Below are 20728 nucleotides of genomic sequence, written 5' to 3'. Positions count from 1 at the left end.
TGCATAATTTTCAGCGGCCGTGTACGATGCGAGCGCAGAATTCGTTTCTTTTTTTCGAGTTTCGAATTTTGTTCATTTTGCAGCCGACTCGTCAACGTCTCGAGGGTAAATAAATCGTCGAAGGAAGACTCTCCTCGGAAGGAAACGATTCAGCGAGTAGGTGCCATTTAAAATGGCCATCGAGGTCAAGTTTCGAAAAGAAGATCTTTTCTCTCAGAAAATTCTTCTTGGAAGAATATTCTTTCTTTTGGAAAGTTCTTCTTGGAAGAAAATTCTTTCTTTTGGAAAGTTCTTCTTGGAAGAAAATTCTATCTTTTGGAAAGTTCTTCTTGGAAGAAAATTCTTTCTTTTGGAAAATTCTTCTTGGAAGAAAATTCTTTCTTTCGGAAAATTCTTCTTGGAAGAATATTCTTTCTTTCGGAAAATTCTTCTTGGAAGAAAATTCTTTCTTTCGGAAAATTCTTCTTAGAAGAATATAGTATTCTTTCTTTCGGAAAATTCTTCTTGGAAGAAAATCTTTTCTTTCAGAAAATTCTCTTCGAAACTTGGCCTCGACGGTGATTTAAATAGTCGCTTCAAACGGTCGTTTCTGGAAATCGACTCTCGCGAAAAAATCTCGAAGCACGGCCCCCCTTCGAGTTAAAAAGCAATCCGAAGATTTTTGCCGTTTATTGTCTCGCTCACGGGCTTGTAATTTTTCTCGCGGCCGTTTTAACGCAAATGCCGTTTCGTGCTCCCTCCGAGCGATGGCGTCGAATTTATGGCGGGATATAAAAACGCGGCTCAACAGCGACAAACGTTCCTCCTCCGGACGCCTCTGCCCCGGCGCATTCACCGAAATTTCTATTTTCCATGCGGGGGGAAGGAGAAGAAGAGAAAAAAAACGACGACGACGTCGTCGTAGACGGGAAAGAAAAACGAGAGGGAAGGGCGTCGTTACGGCGGGTGGAAACGGGCGAAAAAGAGCGCGAGCGTGTCGGAAACGATACGCTGGGAACAATGGCTGACGGACGTAGGACGAGAAACGCAGGACTCGCGAGACGTCGGTGAAAATTCGCGAAAAACCGAGTCGAGTCGAGTCGAGTCGAGTCGAGTGGAGAGCCAGCGGGATGAAAAAGAATGGTGCGTGAATAAACGAATGAGACTTGGAACGAGCGAAGAAGTCGGTGCATGAATATATAAACGGGAACCGGGGGGAGGGAACACCGAAACCCCATGAATGGACAGGTGTGTTCGTTGGTAACCTCGTCGAGGAAGTAAATAAATGAGGAACGAATGACCGTTTCAGCGAGATACGTGTAATAAAGAAAATAAACGTGAACGCGTCGAGATACGTATTAATTGCTCTCGTTGAACGGTCTGGGGTTGTTGAAACGATGCGAAACACTCGAGAGGGCCCTGAGAAAAATATTCGAAGCGTTTCATTGAACGTACGAAGCTGTTGTAACGGTTGGTTCAACGACGAGTAACGATTACACAGGTACGATAAATATTATTACGGAAGAGACGGACGCGATCGACGACACGCGAATCTGGTGTTAACGGTTGGTTCAACGACGAGTGATAATTATACGCGTGCGATAAATATTGTTACGGAAGGGACGGGCGCGATCGACGTTGTTCGGCAGTTACGAAGAAATAGTCAAATGTTTCGAATACTTCGCTGCGGAACAATAAGGACGAGAGTGGGGGGAATTCTCGTTCCTGGAACTCCTCCCACCGAGTCCACTCTTCCGTCGACTCGACTATAGTAACTAAGCGAGCGAGTAAATGAATAAGTGTCTAAAGAAAAGTACAGGCAATAAAGACAATGGTCTTAATAAAGAGAGTCGGTCTAACTGTACCCCGTGCACCATCGCGCAGCTGTCGCGGACGGAGACTTTACACATTGCTTATTTAATGAATGTGAGAATACGTGAGTCAGTCGCTGCGAGGAGCAGACACAATGGAGCGTTGCGCGTGGGTGTGCGTGATACCGCGTACAGAGGGGTCCAGAAAGTAACGATTCGAGAGTACGTTCGCCCTGCTGGAAGGTTCAATGCGGACTGAGTGCTGTTTTCCTCCGCGTGAGTCACGTTTACACACGCGAGTGCACGCGTGTCGCCAGTGAACACGCGTCGTCCGTGTTAAATTCGATCACGAAGCGGGCAAACTTCGAAACGTATGTTTGCGATACCGTAATAAGATTAAACGCAACCGTCGACACTGTAAAATCGAAACAATAATATAAAATCTCTTAAAAAAAAAAAAAAAAAAAAATCTAAAATTGTAGAATCTCTTCGATTTCGAACGAACTGTTTTCAAAATTTTTCCGGCACCTCTAAATTTCTGTCTTTTTGCTGATCGTACAAATTTACTTCGATAGAAGTGAAAAAATAAAGATCTGGAGACCTGTTGGTAAAGTTGTAAAAACGTTAAGAAGAATTATCTAGAAGAAGATACTAGGATTTGGTGGACAATAGCAGAGATCTTAGATACGGAGTCAATGTAACGAAGGAGAGAAATGAAAAAAAAATTGAAGACAGAAATGGATAGCGAACGATGAAGACATTAGGAAAACAGGTATACGAACAGGAACGAGGTAACAAGAACAAAGGAAAATAGAAAGGGACAGAGAAGTGAAGATGCGGAGGTTAGATTAGAGAAATACGTGACCACGTGACGGACAAGTACGCTCCTACAGATTAGAAACGGTAGTATAAACGGAAACGTAGGATAGTAAGAGCAAACATTGCACGAGTGCAGATAGGGATATCTGAGAACAAAAAAAAAACTACAAAAGAAGCTACGCATGGCTTGTTCTTTGTCTCTTTGTCTCCGAGCTCGTTAAGGTACAAGGTACCGATGCACGAATTTTACTTTCATCGAAATTCCAATGAAATTTGGCTCGTGTCGTTTAACTCTTCGAAGCATAATTGCTGAATGTCTTGAAACGATACGAGACAACTAAAAGTGAAAAATAGATCGATCGAATGTTTAATCGCGAGCTGGAATATCAACAGTCTCGTCGTGCAATTTGCATTGGGTTATTTTAATTTTTTTACGATGTTTTGAAAAATATCCCACCGTGCGTATTAGGGTACCAAAAAGATGGGACATTTCTTAATCCACTATGGCCCAAAGAGTTAATCGGTGATCAAGAGGCGCGTTGAACCCCGGATTTCCAGCGGAGATTGCACAGACTGCAGTCGTGTGCAGTCGAGAGAGGGAGAAGTGCATCGCAGACACACGTGTGTAGACTGTCGCGCATGCACTCGGTTGTATGCACCTGCGAGACACATGTCGTACACGGCTTGGCAGCCGGAGAAGATGGGAACCGTCTCACTGCCGCGACAAAATTTCCGGTAGCATCCGTGACAAAAAATTTCCCGGATATTTTTATCCCGTTCGAGTGGCTGCGTTTTTCTTCCCGTTGAAATCGCCCGCTAAATTCGACTGCGATTTTCTGCATCCGAATGAAACATTTGTCGCGCGTTTCTCGTTACCGAGAACATTCCCGTAACAACGAATCCTTTTCTCAACGTTTCGACGCTCCGTGTGCACATTTGATAACGTTCAAGAAGGTTACGCGACGCATACTGCACCAGAATCGAATACAAAGTGCAACGAGTAAAAAGAGAAAAAGAGAAGAGAATAATGCGCAGAAGTAAAGACAGTTGTAGCACAGTGTACAAAAACGAGTTGTATTTTTTCGTTATTAATTTTTTATCTATCAATGTCTTCGATAACGAAGAAATTTGCGACACATTTTCAATCGTAATCGACGGAGCGATTACCGAATGCATACTGCACCAGAATCGAATACAAAGTGCAACGAGTAAAAAGAGAAGACGAGGAGAGAACAATGTACAAAAATAAAGACAGTTGTGGCACAGTGTACAAAAACGAGGTGTATTTTTTCGTTATTAATTTTTTATCTATCAATGTCTTCGATAACGAAGAAATTTGCGACACATTTTCAATTGTAATCGACGTAGCGATTACCGAATGCACTTGTGCATATTTGCTTCGGAACGTTTCTTTCCTCTATGCGTATACGAAAATGTCGGGCACGGAAGGATGTAGATAAGTTTAACAGCAATTTGCTGATAGACATACGGTACGAATCTAATTTTTATCTGCATTTAAATTTCGTTCTTCCTGACAGATGTTCTTCTCACCAGAAGGTTGAATTGTCGGAAATCTGTTCCTATTCTAATAAATTACCGAATATATATTTGAGAAAGTTGTATCTAGCGTGATTAAGATTTCATACCACAAGTGCTACGGATCTAATGTTTATCAGCGTTAAAAATTCTTCGCAATACGTGTCTCTCGTCGAGTGGTCGAAATATCGAAAAACTTGTTCATTTTATAAATTACCGAATGTACATTTGATAGAGGTTTATTATTTGTACGACTGAAATTACTTTGAATAAATTACTTTTTCGACAAACGAGATTGTTTCTTTAATTCTCACCTCTTTTCATTTCCCTCGACGATTGTATCGAGAACTTCCTCTGTTAATTTCAATATTGCCAACCGACTCGAGGCCGTACACGTTTTACTGGAAAATAAAACTGCACCGAGGCGCTCGACTTCGTAATCCACGTTCGACGATCAGAAACCAATATTTTACCCTGTAACTCGACATCAAGTCCTATTTCGACAGACCTTTATCGCGACACACAACGAACCGGCACGCTCCTGGCCAAGTACATACGCCAAGTGTCACGTTTATTTATTGTTTATTGCGCGCACACGAGCACACTCGATGCACGAGCGTCGATCGGGGGTGCAGTAAACGAAAATAGAACGGATCGATGGTGTTTTCAGTAAAGCAACAATAACAACGGTACCGCAACCTTTCGTAATACAGTTTTTTCCCCGCATTTTTTTGCAATTTCCATTGCATACGGAGCGTTGCACATACACACAACTCCGTTATTGTTGACGCTATGAAATAATACCAAGAAGTCCTTTGGACAAGTATTTTGATCGATTGTATTTTTTCAAGATTATTTTCACAAAGCTAAAATTTTGCAACGTTTCTAATTTCTTCCCTAATTAATTCGAAAAACACACGCAAACGTATACAGATAAATATTTCATAAATTACCGTAACAAGATTAACGTTTCATTTCGCACGAGCCTGTGCGTGCTGCATACGTAATTTATGTTCCTGTATTCTATATAAACGCGTAAAATTCACGGTCGAGTAGAGTGCTATAGCTGTATCAATAAACACGTGTTACTGCTACAAATAAATCATTTCTATTAACTCGAACGAAAAGACATCGAAGAAAGAAAAACGAGTGGTCGGTAATAACATTTCTAACGGATTCTACCAAATACAGTTTTTCCTACTGGCGAATGCAACGGAGATTTAAACAGGTGGACGAGATAAACGAAAGACCGTGTATGAGAAAAGAAAAAAAAGAAAAAAAAAAACTAACGCTGAGAAACCAGAAGCGCCAGTTTTAATTCGCTAAAAACCCGTCCACTTGCTTCGATTAAAAGCTGGCATTTTCATTTTCCGCTCGGAATAAGTCGAATCAAACATGCAACGTACGTGGTCCAGGGACTTTCTATTTTCTGCGTTCAACGAGAACGAATAATATTTTCCCCGATTTCGAGCACCGCATTGAAACGTGGCCATCAGTTTGGAACAATACGATCAAAAACGTTTTCACGATTGAAAGGTAAAAGCTTCGTTCTATTCCACGGAGAGTTTTGCTACGTGCCCGCAACTATTGTCAATCCTTGCGACGTTCCTGAGACGCATATTTTAGCTTCATGAATTCCTTTTCCGCCAGAGAAACGTTACCGGGTAGCGCGAGAGAGTTCCATTTATCTGATACCAGCACGGGTTTGAAAAAAAAAGAAAGAAAGAAAAAATTCCCTCGAAAGGAAAGATCCTTCTCGAATGAGTTCGAAAGATTCGGGACAACGAATCGAAACTTTGCAAATTACGTTACCTCGCGAACCAAGTTCCTCGAAATATTTCTAATTCAAAAATTGAACGAGAAGAGCGCGAGTTCGGAGTGAAACGTTAGTCGGATCGTTTACGTCACCGACGAGGAAAGCTACCGGACTCCAGAAACTCGGTTAATTTTGGAACGGTGTGTGCAAGTTGATTCAAAATCGTTCGTTTAAAAGAAATACAGATTTTTCTTCTTTCGTGCAATTGAGTCGAAACAAATGAAACAGATAAATTGTACGAATGAGAAAAGGTCACGGAGAAGTATTTTTGTATACATTTACGAAGAAAATATTTCAATTGTAAGGGCTGACAGAGGTAACGAGCAAATGAAAAGTGTGCCATTTTTGATAATTATTTGCACGGAATGTTGTAGATGGAAGAGAAAGGTGCAATAACGTTTGTTTGACCTTCTTTTCGATATCTTTCAATCCTGCTAATCACATTACGATACTAAGGAAAAATGGTGTTGTAGTAAGGATGAACTACTTTACTTGCAGACAATGTTTCAAAGCTTTCCAATTCTCTGAATTTTCAAATTTTTTATATTCTTTCTTGTAAGTTTATCCCGTTCGTGTTTCTAAAATCAAAATTTATTATACTTAAGTTGAGGTTGACAATGACCATCAAAATGGTAAAAAAGTGGACTCGATGGGTGTGAGATTTAAAAAATGAAAATGAATCGAGCCGAACTGAAAGTGACTTTCAATTAAATGAAATGGAAAGAATTTCGAGGAAATTCGCTCTCAGATGGCTCGGTACTATTGTTTCTAGCTCTTTTTCCATGTTTTACAGTTGACTCGAATCGTCCAGCTCCGAGATACGCCGGAACAAATACTCTGCTCAAGGGTGACGTTAATAACGAGTGTTCTTATTTGTATACTGGCTCTTTGTTTCCAGCACTCAGCGTGCTCTTAATTGCGCTCGCTTCTAGACTTTAATCGCGTAGATTAAAAGTTTTTTGCGACGTTTGTACATTCAGAATCACACTTTCGTTGATACAGGGAGTGTTGACCGAAAATTGTACCATAAACGGAACGTAAATCTCTCCCTGAAGTCTTACTGTACACAAAATGTCTCGAAATCATCGTACGAGTAACGAGAAACAAATTCTTGAAAATATCGAATTTTATTATATTTCTTCACACGCTGACACACAAAATGAAGCTAAAAAATATAAATTCGAAAATTAAAGTTTCGCCATTTTTTTAGTTCCTGCTATAACTACATCCTTTCTGATGAAGATATCTTTACTCTCCTATTTCTCATTAGCGAATCGGCTGAAATCGATAGAATCTAATCGAGTATCTTTTTTACAAGAGCTATAACTTTAATCGTTTGTAATACTTTCGGTTGAAAAAGATACCGTATGCACTCGTAAGATGGATAAACAAGAACTATAACTCCAATCGTTTGTAACACTTCCGTTTGAAAAAAATACCGCATGCGCTCATAAGATCGATAAACAAGCGTTATAAGTCCAATCGTTTGTAATATTTTCCACCTACAACCAGAAAAAAAATCACGAAAGGAAAAAGCGATGCTTCCTTAACTCGGAATTTTCGGCTGGGAAAAATCCCAGCCGTAGGAAATTAAATTCTTCTCACTTTCGATTGAAAAAAATACCGTACGCACTCCTAAGATGGCTAAACGTATCAGAAAAATCTCGCTAAGAAATAACCTACCTACAAGCAGAAAAAAAATCATGAAAGGAAAAAGCGATGCTTCCTTAACTCGGAATTTTCGGCTGGGAAAAATCCTAGCCGTAGAAATTAAATTCCTCTCACTTCCGGTTGAAAAAAATACCGTACGCACTCTTAAGATGGTTAAACGTATCAGAAAAATCTCGCTAAGAAATAACCTACCTACAACCAGAAAAAAAATCATGAAGTGAAAAAGCGATGCTTCCTTAACTCGGAATTTTCGGCTGGGAAAAAATCATAGTTGTACGAAATAAAATTCCTCTCTGGGTAGGCGGATTCGTTCGTTTCGATTCTCCGATCTCGATCGAGTGTGTATCGCGTACACGTGGGCGCGGAAATTGAAAAACTGATTTTTTCCCGAATCTCGACATCGTCGAGTGGCTCGAACGCAGAGTGCAGCGAACCTCGTGGAACGCAACTGACAATTTAATAGAGGCCCTCCCTCCCTCCCTCCCTCCCACCTCGGACCACGGGATCCGAGCCATCCATTTTCACGGGGATTTACGACGACGACGATGGAATCGGAAGGCCTGTCGCGGGCCAAAGTGCAACCAGAAAGGAGGTGGGTGCTGCGCCGAAAGTAACGAAGCGAAGTCGCGGTGACAAAGAGAGACGTTAATGAGCCAGACGGCGGTGGAATTGAATTCGATGCCGCGCAAAGCGCACAAACGGAACCAGACCCTCTTTTCGACGACCATTCGCCAACGGAATTCCACCAATCGTTTCCTGGCCCCTGTGTCGGACGTCGCTAGATTGCGATCCATTCGAGTTTCTTCGATTCCGTCGGAACAATCGACGCTATTGCGTTTCGAATCGATACGAACCACCCGCCCGCCCGTGAATGTTCGTTATTCGAGGAGACAGTCACTCGGATACATAAAACGCGAAACGAGCAAACGGCGCGCTTCGACACAGGAAATTAATTTATACGGCACCGAGGCTCTACTATAACGGATTATAAACCGAGATAAGCGCACCGTGTTGCGTCAGTGATCTAATCATCCACGCTTCTTATCTCGATTCTCGACGAAGCTGCGAGATATCCACACAAGGTGGTGCAGAGATACACGTTCGTACTTCAGGGGGTGATGATACATTAAAACGAGTCAAGAATGTTAGACGAATGTACGTTATATGTATCGGGTTGTTCGGAAAGTTATTTTGTTTGTTTTTTTTTTTGTGAAAATGAAACACGATTTTTTTAGAGTGTACAAACATTTTATTAAATTATGTATTCTCCGTTTTGGAAAACGAAATCACTTTTCGAGCAATCCAATAGTTTGGCTCTCAAGTTTCGAACGATCGAGGAAAATGTTCCAGGTTTCGTTCAATATTTTTATTTCGGGGTCGTTCAATATTCTGTCTGTACAAGATGAAAGTTTACAATGTAAATTGTATGTAGGAGATACGAGGTACTTCTGCAAGATATTGAGAATCTGCGATTCGTAAATATTGTTCGATGTTTTTTTTTTTTAAACGAGTTTTGTATTATTAGGACGATTGTAGACTATAAAGTTTGATTATTACTTTATTACGTATATGTGGAATACATTAATATAAAGGATGTCCAGTTATCGCGATGGCCCCCAAAGGTTTCCGTTGTTTTCGATCGTGCGAAAATGTATGTCAGGAACATACATTATTTCTTTCGGCTGGGAAAATATTGTGATACGTAAAAGTGTTTTCTCGAGGTCATAGTTTTCGAAATTTCAAGCTTATCGCCTATTTTTTTTTTTTAACGAGACGACGCAGTTTTATCACCGCAATATTTATATTAATTGATAATTGGAGTGAAAAGTGTGATCCAGTGTATGCACGTTAACGTTAGCGAGGAGAATTCTGTGACAAAACGAGAGACAGAAATTTGACAACCCGACAGGCGCAGTTTTATTATCGTAGTATTGATATTAATTGATAATTGTACATTGAAGTCAAAAGTGTGATCCAGTGCATGCACGTTAAAATTAGCGAGGAGAATTCTGTGACAAAACGAGAGACAGAAATTGTGACAACCCGACAGGCGCAGTTTTATTACCGCAATATTTATATTAATTGATAATTGGAGTGAAAAGTGTGATCCAGTGTATGCACATTAACATTAGCGAGGAGAATTCTGTGACAAAACGAGAGACAGAAATTTTGACAACCCGACAGGCGCAGTTTTATTACCGCAATATTTATATTAATTGATAATTGGAGTGAAAAGTGTGATCCAGTGTATGCACATTAACATTAGCGAGGAGAATTCTGTGACAAAATGAGAGACAGAAATTTTGACAACCCGACAGGCACAGTTTTATTACCGCAATATTTATATTAATTGATAATTGGAGTGAAAAGTGTGATCCAGTGTATGCACATTAACATTAGCGAGGAGAATTCTGTGACAGAATGAGAGACAGAAATTTTGACAACCCGACAGGCGCAGTATTATTACCGCAATATTTATATTAATTGATAATTGGAGTGAAAAGTGTGATCCAGTGTATGCACATTAAAATTAGCGAGGAGAATTCTGTGACAGAATGAGAGACAGAAATTGTGACAACCCGACAGGCAGGAAGAATGGATTCTATTTAGGATACTATTTGAAATAGAAAAATTTTTTAAACGCGCGGTGAATATTAAGCTCTAAATGAATTTTTTAGCGACTGCGTATATATCCTCCGCGGTGACAAACGAGCTTTGTTACGTTCGTTCGGGTATAAATAAGTTCTTGCAGGGTGATCTTTAGCGCGGGAGCCAGCAGTCGGTGCAGGCAAGAAGCACGTTTCGTTGAAATGGAATATATTTACATATTAATTGCCAGCGATATTGATCGTGTTTCCATTCATGGAAAATTACGAGTTTCTCGAGAAGCAACTTTGGAAACTCTTGTATTAAACGGGTTTCTGATCACCGATACTTGTTTCTGGTATCGTTAGAAAAATATCCAATATTTTCCATTCTCGGTTATACTTCGCCTTATTAAAACTATTTCGTTACGCGTAGTCGAAACTCGATCCGATCACCTTACTCCATGCTCGATAATTAATCTAGTTTACAAACACTTTATTGCTTCCGACCGTAACTTCTATATATTTATCGATGAAAATAATCGATGCAAACCTAAAATTGATATCGATAAAAAGGAAAAACTTGTAACGGAATTGCGTAGTTTAAAAAATATACAAACAAACGAATCCTCGTTACCTGTAAAAGTATGTGTGTACGTATTTACACGAATTGCAAATCTGTTCTTTTTTTGTTTAAATGAAACAATTTTACTATTCTTAAAAAAAAAAGTATATTAAATTATATTATAGAGAGTCAATATATTGTAAAGAAAAGCGAAACGATAAAACTAAACTTGGAAAATATAAATTAACCAGTAAAGTATATATATACGTATTTATATGAATTGCAAATGTGTTCTTTTCTTGCTTAAATGAAACAATTTCACTTTCCTTAAAAAAAAAGTATATTAAATTATTTTACAGAGAGCCAACATAGTACAAAGAAAAGCGAAACGAAACTAAACTTGGGAAATATAAATTAACCAGCATTTCCTCCGACGATATTGTATAGAATTTGAGGAAAAAAGCGTACAATTTTAGAAAAAGATAAAGAAATTGCAATTGAACAACGTCGGTGGGGTAACGAATATTATATGAACGTTTGTTTTATTATTAAACGTTCGCGATGCAAATATTGACGAGGAATAACGACTGTCTGGTAGAAAAACGAATGTTTCGACTCTCTGACTTCCATCGCTGTTTCAGCGCAGAATTTGCGCGCGCAGTTCGCATAATGCGCACTCGAGACGTCGATTTCGCGTTACCGGGACATCGGTTTTTTAATCGGTGTAATTTGCAAATCGCTGAAGGCCTTGAATCGCGTCAGAAACCGTTCTGATAAGCGGCTTTCTCGCGCGGAAGTGTTGCAACGCGAAAATTCGCTGCTTCCTTTCGAAGTCACGTGGCCGGAAATCGAACTCCTTCTGCGTTTCTTTCGCGTGCCTATTAACAGGGAGGATCAACGTTCATTATCCGTTCATCTTTCGAACTTCAACTGAATTTGCCTCGTAAAGTTTTAACGCCTCCCGTAAATTCACTAATTACGGGGCCGGTGTAGCGAATGCGATGAAATTTTACTTAACGACCTCGCAGCCAACGAAATATCCTGTGTCTAATTAAAACCGACATCGCGTCGTCCGGGTGCGTTAGTCGCACGCTTCGAGGCCTTCGAATATTTACGTATTTATGACAATCGATACACGGTGAACCTCTTATCCCGGTAGAAAGATCAATCAATTGTATTTTTAGTCATCGCTGAAAAGTTACAATGTTAGATCTTTTTATTCCGAATCCACGTTCCGAACGGGTCAATAATTGAGAAACTTTTGGCTAGAGTTTCCATCGGGGAAATTTTGTTATCTTTGTAAAGGAAAATAGAATAAAATTAAATAGCGTATATTTTAAAAGATTCAGCTGAACCTTCCCTCCGTTGCACACTTTATCTTCTGTATCTCGTTTCCCGCGGTAAATAAATATTTGCCCTAGTGACACGTGACACGAAAAAGTATGTTACGCGTACCTTCGATGAAAGAGTAAGAGTCTCGTTGCTGAGAAGCTAAAAACGTACGTAACTCTATTGCTTCGTAATAAACGCGTACCGAAAGCGCGAACACTGCGAACGACGAGTGCACGCGTGCAACGCTGCAGTTTCGGTGCAACGAAGAGTTTGAATTCGAGTGTGATAAAGCACGACGAATTCTCGAAAAAAATTCTCGAGGAAAAATTCTCGAGGAAAAAAATGAAATTCTCGGGGAGCTCGAGCCTTATTCGTCCAAGATGAAAACGATTCAAATTCCAGCGATCGGAGCCCGGAAAAGAAGCAACGCGAACCGTGAGATTTACGAGGACGAAAGCTCACGGGACGTCCCGGGTTCGCGCCGAACGAAGAAAATTCTCAACCAGCGGTACCCGCACGCGGAATAATAAATCAAACTTCCTAGACAAGGCTCTAACTTCAATTTAATTTCAACGGTGACCTGCACGGTGCTCCGCGGACCTTTGGGCGGCGCTGCAGAATGTTAATGCAGTTACCGCGCGTCTGCTGGTCGCTGCACCGTTTCGATGGTATAAGCTGCAATTTACCCCGGCTGGGCTGCACGCGTAAACCTCTCGGCGGGGTTTCATCGCGGACCCTCCGCTTTCCCGTGTTCCGGTCGATCCCGACCCCTCGAATCGAGCCCGTTCTTCTCACGAATTAAGCGCTCGAGTAACCCGGTTCGCGAGTACTTTTCTTTATCGTCGTTTTTTTTTTCTTTTTTTTTTTTTAGTTATCCGACTTACAAGGAAGGACGTTATTCCCGAGAAGAAATATTTGGAGAAATCCCGCTTTAAGGGAAAACTCGCGTTGTAACGACACTGTGGAAATAATCCAGATCCGTGTGTCTCGTTTAATATTTTAATATTTAATATTTTAATATTTTCGATCAGTTCAGAGATTTAGTATCTCTGGTTTCTTTTAGTTTCTAAACACGTTTCGAGAAGATTGCAAACGGTGAACATACAGATGTTGCAAAACGGGTTGAAAATATGCAAATATTGCAAGTACTCGATTTATTCAAATTTTCTTTATTCGATGCATCTTTAAGAACGAGGTGTATTGGAAAGAATTGAAGCAACTAGTTGAGAAGCGGAAGACAAAGATCTGTATTATAATTTCAAGAAATTTCCAAGCAAAATTTAAACTGCGTGTTCTTCAGTGTATGTATTTTAGAAGGAAGAACGAAAATGTATTCAATTTCTTTTGAAATTGAAAATGTAGAAATCGCACTTGATAAATATTACGCGCAATGTTGGAAAGTTGAATACTCACCAACGATATAATAAGTACATACGATATATTTCTATATTTAGTTGCTCGTTTTGTGTATACAACTAGAATTCTGCATTAAATTATAGAATCAAAACAGTGATGATTCTACGCGCAAATATATAAAAAAAAATGGAATAAAATATTTTCGTACGAGATTCTATCTTCGAAAAAAATCCACGTCGAACATATTTGTGTTTTAATTAAATTTGACTCAATTCTTTGTCGTATTTCCACAAATTGTGTAAAAGTAATAATTTATAAGTCGAAATAGCGCACTGTGCTCTCTCACGACCAATGTTGCACATTTTGTACGTAAATGAGATAAAAATCGATACCTTAACAGATCGGTGCAGTTGGTCCTGCAGAGAAACAACGATTCGTTCCATACTTCTAATTTACTTTCTTATCTAGAATCGTTCGCTTCTTGGTTGTACTAACTGTTACGAAACACTTCGTGCAAACGCTCCAGAAGGTATTATTTCCTTAAAGTTTGACGAGTGGTTCGAAAAGATGCGAGCAACGAGCGTAAGAAGCCAGCTTAACGCGAAGAACATGATCTCTGATCTCTGGTTAACAACTTGTACAGACACAAGGGAGGCCAACCGTGTTCGCAAGCTGCCACTGTTTGCTAATTAAATATTCAAGTGGGACGCAGGTTCGACCGATCGATCGATAAATCGATCGATCTTTAAGCGAGCGAATACGCGAAACGGTCGAGGGTGCATTCCCCGTTAAGAGGATTCAGCGACCGCGATTCAGTTTCTGCGACTTGTGCGTCACTCGTCACTGAAACGCAACGATCGTTTATGGCACTGTGCATCGCTACGATCGCTTCGTGAATGTTCCTTGTTGGCAGATGTGGGTCAAAATAATTTAAGTTATTCCGCACCGGTAAATCAAATTTTATACACAATCTGCTGTTCGTCTGGCGGAGATTTTCATTGATAAATGTTCGATCATTTAACGCGATACGGAGCTACGATTTTTAGTCGTACGATGTGCATTACCTATCAAACACACGGTGATATCGAGTTGTTCGGAAAGAGATTCGGTTGTTCGTTTCGTTTCTTTTTGGTGAAAATGAAACACAATTTTTCGAGAGCGTGTAAACATTTTATTAAATTATACGTTCTCCATTTTGGAAAACGATATTACTTTCCGAACGACCCAATAATTTGAAATACGTTTCGTTAGATTCTTCGCGACTCATTGAATCTCTCGAGGACCAAATCGATTAACAAGGTTCGCCGTGAATTTTTCAATATCATCGAAATTTTCAGAAACATCATCCAAGCAATGTTTCGATTTCGTAAACTCGCTGGAATTTCTAATTTCGTACAAATATTTCAATCGCTCGTATTTAGTTATAATCAAGGCACGGTTGAAGAGTTTTATTTGTAATTTGCGCGATATTGTCCCTCGGTTCTCACTTTTTATTGCTTCGCTTTCTACTAGTTGTTTCCCTGTTTTGCATTTTTACCGAAGAGTTCCACATTTGTAACGATAATAATAACTTTGCGAATCCCGGGCACAGAGAAAGCAGTTCCCGCAACACGCGACAATCCGATCAGACGGAAATGATTTCGCGCGCGAAGTGTGCGTACGTATGTACGTTTTCCCGCGCGTGATTTTCCACGGTTCACTGACCGTGATCGGTGAACACGTTCAACGAAAGACAGAGACGGATCAACCGAGCTTTCAGAGGCCGAGGTGTTCCCAGATTTCTCTTCTTATCGCTCCGATAGCATTCTGCGAGCGACACACAATTGCACGCGTGGGCGTGATGATTTTTCATCGATGAAAACGACTGTCTTTGAATTATTCGAGATACGCTGGTATTCGATGGAACGACAGTGTCGCGCGAACAATCGCGACTAACAATTAACGCGATAAAATTGAACAAATTTTACACACTTACAGCGTGCACCACCTTTGCATCGCTATGATTCTTCGAAGATTGTTACTATCGTGAGATTAGATTTTTCTTGCTCGGTAGAAGAACTAGATATTGGAATAGTCTCGATGCTGCACCAGAGGTAAGAATTCAATTTTCCAGCGTTACACTTATTGTAAAAAGCGCTTTTTATTTCGTTCGATTGAAGAAAGAAAAGAAAAAGATTTCTTTCGTCGTATTTTCAAAAGTACATCTCCCCTAAGAATATTTAGTTCAAGTTTCACTTAAAAATTCGCGAAATTGACGCTTAAGAGGTAAACGGTTAACGAGAAAACAATTATTAACAATTTTTTTTTATTTTAGCAATGCAACACCTAATATTAAAGGCGCTTTTTATTTCGTTCGATTGAAAAAAGGAAAGAAAAAAGATTTCTTTCGTTTTATTTTCAAAAGTATATCTCCCCTAAGAATATTTAGTTCAAGTTTTACTTAAAAATTCGCGGAATTGACGCTTAAGAGGTAAACGGTTAACGAAGTAAACAAGTATTAACTTTTTTATTTAGCAATGCAACGTTAAAAGCACTAGGTTGAGATTGTAATTGAAACAACGTGTAAATTGAGAATGCTTTCTGCAAATGTTCAAGTCAAACCCACAGAGTGGTGAAAATTGAATGTACAAATAGAGGAGAAACGCGTCGCTCTCTATAAACAATGTTGTAAAAATGATTCGTTTCGATGTCAGTGACATTTCTGTGAATTTTTCCCGATAATGTTATCTCTCTAACGTTTACGCGAGTAATGTTCGAGTAGTTTTTCGAGTACTCGAATGAAACGAAATCGTCCATCGATTCAAGGAAATTTGTTGATTCGATAAACTTCGACCGGCGTATTGTTTGTTCTCGCTTCTTTCCGTGGAAACAGACGATCAGTGAAATTTATGTATATTTGTACAAACGCTGCCCGAGAAACGATAATAAAAAGAAACATTGCGTACAAACGCGACTCGATCGACGAATCAACTTTGCGTTTTATTAACTGCCTATGAATCACTTTACGCAACATTTTTATTTCGATAAAGAAAGCTAAGGAGTCTTCTCGAGTATCTAGTGCAACAGATAAATACTGCTTTTCATAGTAATCGTTGGCAATTTTAACACGATAATTGCATTAGGTTGCGTAATAAATCCGTCCGTGTCGACAGTGGTATGTACATACTTTGAGGAACGTTATCTACAATTGTTGCTTAGATTGGTCGCGATGGATAACAATATGAAGTTAAAAAAATGGTCTAAAAATGGAATTAGTATAAACGATATTTTCAGTTACGATCGAGTAAAGTGTATCTTAGAAACGAGCGAACGAGAGTATTCATTCTTGTCGCTCAATAATTTTTTATTCTCGAATGTAAAACGAAATGTGGAATAAGAAAATTAATTTCTAATATTTATGGTAACGTGTACTATCGACGTGACTGATTTTTGTTCATCAAAATAGCCTGAAAACGAGTTTCAGAAGCATTGCTTGTCGTAGTATCAATTTTTTTCGCAGTACTTCGTTTCAAAGTATAAACAATAACCCAGAACACGTTGCAAACATATTCTATAAATTGCTTGGACAAAGTTTGCAAAAGCTGACAATTTACCTTTCCCTTGGCGGCGAGATCACTCGAGTTAGTTTCTCACATTTGAATAAACTTCGACTGTTTGCGTTCTTTAAACAAATACGGTTTGGGATTACTTGTGCATCGTATCAAAAGATGATAAACACTGCAAAATATCGAGTTTCCGGCAGCTGAGAGTAATCAAGTGTCAGGGTGTGTGCAACGTGAAATGGAATACGAGTAATGTAAAATAATATTATTGTAACGTACCGTCTTTCTAGACTGGAGACTAAATGTTAGCGATAAAAAGCAATATTTTCACAGCATTTCCGGAAATTTTTTATTATTTCGACAGCCAGTCCATGCAACGATAAAAGACCATTTCCATTGCAACGGAGTTGCATATAGTACGAAATTGGAAGATCGAGTAACAAAAAAATCATATCATTCGGAAAGTGATTTCGTTTTACAAAATGGAGAATGTATAATTTGATAAAATGTTTATACACTCTAAAAAAAATCGTGTTTCATTTTCATCAAAAAAAAAATTAAATGACTTTCCGAAAGACCTAACGTACAATCGTACAATAACGTACAATCTTTGCAAGTATTGTACAAAACACCTGGCAAGACTATTAAATATAATACTTGGAATTATAGTATTTCATATCCGTCGAAACGATCGCTGTAACATTTGAGGAGTAACGACAAACGCGACGAAGCGGAAAAAAAAACAAACGAAGAAGCGAATTAAAGTAACACTCGCTCGCCTCATAAAACAATAACTGCTAATAAGACGCAATTGTTCACGGCGCGGAAGTAATAGAGGCATCTTGGTGAGGCCAATGAAACTGCCGATCCATCTGTCCGTACCGAAACGATAAAAGCTACGTCAGCTGCTTACGAATAAATCCGTACTGTTAGCGATTCCGTTATCCTCGCTAATCGATGAGATTGAAAAAAAAAGGGGAAAAAAAAAAACAGAAAGAAGAAAGAAAGAAAACAACGAGGAATCATCGCTCGCAAGAAACATCCGTCATGGACTACTAAGCAGAAAATCGGCTCCTTTCGCGTCCATCTGAAACCGATTCGAGCGTGAATCCGCCGCTCCTCGTGATTCCTGCAATTCGTCGAACGAGTTGCGACCTGTTCGCGGAAATCTCGAACACGGACCGAGGAATTTCCTATTTTTCGTATTTCGAGGAACGTTCGCTTGCAAATCCAGCGAATCGCTTGTCGGGCTAACGAAGCTGGATTGAGAGTTTCAAATGTTCGAGTATTCGAATATTATTTCGTTCGAATAGTACCGTACGAGTGGATAACGTATCGGGTTGTTCGGAAAGTGATTTCGTTTTCCAAAATGGAGAATACGTTATGCAGAATACAAATGGAGAATAATTTAATCAAATGTTTTTATGCGCTCTGAAAAAATCGTGTTTTATTTTCACAAAAAAAAAAAAAAAAAGACGAAATGACTTTCCGAACAACTCAATATACTTGCAATGTTCGAGTAACGTGGACGACGCGTTTAAAAATAAATTCAATACACAATGGAAACAATTTGTTCGTTCTATGAATAGAACACGGGGCATACGATGGATTGAAATCTTTTTTAGTCGTTGAATTCTTCATTAGATGAATTGAAATGGGTAATCTCACCGGGCAAAAGAGACTGTTCTATTTTAACGATATTGACTTAAAATGTGATCTTCTTAAAATGGGTTCTTGAAATATTACATCGGAATTTCAGGAAATAATCAAGTTACAGTGACTTGAATTGAGTAATGCACCATTGGAAATTCGGGTAAGAATCTTATTAATAAATTATTAAATAAAGATACGTCGTATGTGCAAAATTGTATTTTCTTCATTTATGCCCGTGAGCAGAAAATATCATGCTTTGCTTTCCTCCGTAGCAAATAAAAAAAAAAGAAAATTAAATGAATCGAAAAAATTATGAATAATATAGAAATAAATAATTTTGACCTTTTACAGAGCGCTCAATTTTGCTCGACGCTTCTATAATAGATAATTGTCTAAGTTTGTGCGTAGATTTGCACTGTGTATCAAATAATCATGAAAGTTGAAACATTTTTTTATTAAAGTTGTTTAATTAAATTCAAACTCATTCTTATTTTATTATATTCTACGAATGTTACGTTTAAAGGGACTTAGCACTGGTTAAAAAATATGTTTCGAATTAAAATTTGAAAGATTTCAAATTTGATACGTATCTAAATACTTCAGAATCAATGTACCGACACTTACGTACATATTGTTCGTATCAAAATTAAGATAATCTCTAAATATCGAAACAAGTGAAAAAAAATCGATAATTTCAGAAGATCGCCATTTTGTCAAGCGATATTCTTATATTATTCTGGCACCGACAATAACTACACTTATATAGATTAACATTTTTGTCGATCGATATATCTGGGATGGATAAAATGCCTTCAGTCGTGGTAGTCATGATTTTTCAACACGTTACCAAGTAGTTGATAACCTTACAAACATATGAAATGATTGCATACAAATCCGATTGTTCTTTCTCGAAAGATTGTATACGTGTATCAAATTTAAAAAAATACCTAGGTCTTGCGTATCTTTTTAAATCAAATTCTAAGAACCACCTAAAAAACTACATTTCGAATAAAAATTCCCCCATTAGATATAAATATAATTCAATCTTGATATTCAATTTGGAAAAGCTTCGATGCAAACGTTCAAATCGTAATTCGACACTTCGAGGCACGGTTGTTAAACGCGTGAAACGTAATATTAAAATTGAATTATAAGTAAATTAAAAAATGAAAGAATAAGTAAAATTGAAAAATAGATTAATTAGATATTTAATTACGAGATGGAATATCAACAGTCTCGTCGTGCAACCTGTACGTCAGGGTATTAAAAATAATGTGGGACAATTTTTAACCTACTATATCCCGAAGAGTTAAGCCCTTCTGGCTTGGACTGCCAAGGAAAACGTCGATTGAGGGCCACTGCTGTCAGCCGTAAATAAACAGATCATCGACAGCTCTTTCATTGTCGATCCTCTTCCGAATCGGAAGAACGGTTATGAAGGAGGGGAAAAAGTGTTACTGAGGAACGGATAGGAAGACCTGGGTGCGAGTATACGGCAGACGTCGGTGTCTGTTAGACGATGACGAACGCTCGCTATCAACTTCCTGCTAGAATTGATATAGATGCACGGGCCCTGCTCCTACGTTAACGAAAGGGTCATTGATCTGGATAGTTCAGCAAGTTATCGCGTTTTTCAATGAACCGTTTCGTGTGGGAATCCCGGAACGTGCAGCTGCTCGGAAACTATAACAATTCGCGCGAAATTTCCTGGATAATACTTTTCAGGCAACTATACGATATAAATAAAAAATTTCGAGAATGTTCTCGTTACTTACCAGAGTATTATCGACAGATACAGGGAAATTTGTTTATCGGTACCAATATCGATTGCAGGGGATTGTAGTATAGATTGCAAAGATGAATTTTGAAATATTAATTTGGTATTCAGTGAGTCAAATGACTGTTGCAATGTATGGGTAGCGTATAGTATTGTTCATATTTGTACAGGATGTTTCGTACTTCGTGGTACATTCTTTCCTTTGAATTACAAACAATTTTATTATTCGAGTATTACATTTCATATTTTCGATTCAATTTTTGCACGGGTACTATGTTCTCGGTTC

General features: G+C 38.8%; 1 protein-coding gene across 8 annotated transcripts in view; it reads right to left on the bottom strand.

Annotated features, from left to right (window-relative positions):
* The window catches only part of LOC143154830 (prominin-like protein), a 71793-nt gene that overhangs the window by 49968 nt on the left and 1097 nt on the right, over positions 1-20728 (bottom strand). The window lies entirely within an intron of this gene.

Source organism: Ptiloglossa arizonensis, chromosome 2 (assembly GCF_051014685.1).
Source record: "Ptiloglossa arizonensis isolate GNS036 chromosome 2, iyPtiAriz1_principal, whole genome shotgun sequence".
NCBI classification, from domain to species: Eukaryota; Metazoa; Arthropoda; class Insecta; order Hymenoptera; family Colletidae; genus Ptiloglossa; species Ptiloglossa arizonensis.
This window is presented reverse-complemented; position numbering and strand designations above follow the sequence as displayed.